Here is a 2,213-nt window from a genome sequence, read left to right as displayed (position 1 = left end):
TATACATGTAAAATCATAATGTTCCAAGCTTATAGACTTTAGAATCTTAGTCTTATAGATAATGGCTTACTTGGCCGAACCTTTTATGGTAATGGCCTCTCTGGCCGGTTATGGCCCTTGCGGCCGACCTGTTCATAACATGGTCTCTTTGGCCGAGTAATGGCCTTATGGTTTGGCCGTTTTAAAACATGTCCTTTTATGGCTGAGCCATTTATAACATGGTCTTTAGACCATAATGGTACACGAGGCTGGTTATTTCCTTTGCGGCCGAAGGCCGTTGTCTCTCATGGCCTTTATTGTTTGGCCGTTATAGTAGTACACGAACTTGTATTATTGATCATGGGTTTATTCTCTCTACCCCTCATGACCATACTATAAGGTCATGGTGCTTGAGACAATTAAGCCTAATGAGTTTCCCTTTTCTGTACATGTTTCACAACGTGAGATCTTTTACGGGATAACTCTGTGCCTTTTTAATCTTTGCATCGAGTTTAGACTTTAGGATGGCTAATCCTATCATGCCATATAGTGTAAAATTTCGTGGTGTATCTCAATATGGTCATCACGGTTCTTGCCTCTCATCATACTTGTCATGTCCCCGTTCCTGGAACTTGACATAGGGTCTATACGTTTTGAATATCGGGATTCATTTGTTTCATGCAATCCGTACCTGGCCAATATTTTGATCACCCATATTTTGGCTCACGGTCCTTTGAGTTTGTGGAGAAGATCTTATTCTTATATATTCCCAATCCTCTTCTGAGATAGACCAAGGGACTTAGTAAGATTGAAGAAGATGAAGAGAAGAAGCTGTAGTGAGTGTTCAAGTGTTAGACAGTGACCGGGCCTTGTGGACGACCCATGGGTACCGATGGGCCGGTTGGCTCTTGTGGTTGAACCATGGGCGTGGGTAATCACTTTGGGCTTGCTTTAGACATGTCCAGGGGTGGTTTGGAAGGCCCAGGACGTGAATTTAAAAAAGAAGAATAACCGCCATGGGCAGTTACTTGGTGGCGGTTATGGGAAAAACTGCCCCTTTTGGTACCTTTTTGGTAACTGCTCGTCCAGGCAGTTAGGGGGGAGGTTATGACCGAATTCTTCTTCATTTTTCTGGTCTCTGGTCGAAAATATCATTACAGAGAAGATAGAAAACTCAGACAAACTTCCAGAGAGAAAAGAGAGGCAAACCGACGTTTGGACGATATGATCTGTAGTGGTTCCTGGTTGTTTCCGCTGGAGTTTGTTTGTGAAATCAAGAGGATGGATACTAGGCACGCCAGGACTTCCTTCTACACCCTGAAACAAAAAAGAATCCAGAGAAAAATACAGAGAGTTGGTCGGATTCCCAATCCAAGACCCATGGTGGTGTGAAGGCCATAAAGAGGCAGTTTTGGGGCAGATCAAGGGGGAAGTTGAGAACGACCCTCTGAACGGTTTTGATCATTGGCTTATCTGGAGCCTGTGAACACACGCAAATGGTGAGGAAAGGAGGGAGTTGGCCGGAATCCATTCCCAAGGGCCAATGCAGCCTTAAAGGGAGATTGGTGTGGAAAGCAGTTTCATGGGGAACAAAGAGGGAAGTGATGCACGACCTTTGGATGGTGATTGACCATTTATGATCATGTCTAAGGCTTCCTCTGTGTCTTGGGAACACTCGCAATTGGTTAGGAGAGAAGGGGGAAGGCTTGAACAGCCTTGAAGATGGATGCAGTATAGAAACTGGTTTCATGGAAGTTCCATGGAAGGAGTGATGGGCACGAACCATGGTTAGATCTTATCAATACTGGAAGTATGTGATAAGGGTTTGATGAAGGCATGCTACCTGATGGATTTATGGCGATCTGACTTTGGAATCCTCTTAGTGGTGAATTATCATGAATTCTCATGGTATTTGGGGATTTTTATCTGATTGATTTCGAGATTACTCTGTTTTATGATGGGGCTGTTCTAGGTCGAGATCCATAGGATCGAGATCGGTTCTTGGAATTCTGACTTGACCATTCTCTTAGTTAAGATTTATCATGAATTATCATGAATCCTAATGAGTTTTTAGGGATTGATTTAGAGATGGTCCCTTGGGCCGGTTTGGCTGATCTTGGCCGAGATCTATGGGATGGAGGCCGGTTCTGGGAAATCGGATTGGACCATTCTCTTAGTTATGATTTATCATGAATTTTAATTGATTTTTGGAGCAGGTTTGCTTGCGGTCGAAA

The sequence above is a fragment of the Brassica oleracea genome, chromosome C1, assembly GCF_000695525.1.
Source record: "Brassica oleracea var. oleracea cultivar TO1000 chromosome C1, BOL, whole genome shotgun sequence".
Classification (NCBI taxonomy): Eukaryota; Viridiplantae; Streptophyta; class Magnoliopsida; order Brassicales; family Brassicaceae; genus Brassica; species Brassica oleracea.
The sequence above is the reverse complement of the archived record's forward strand: the minus strand, read 5'-3'. Positions refer to the sequence as shown.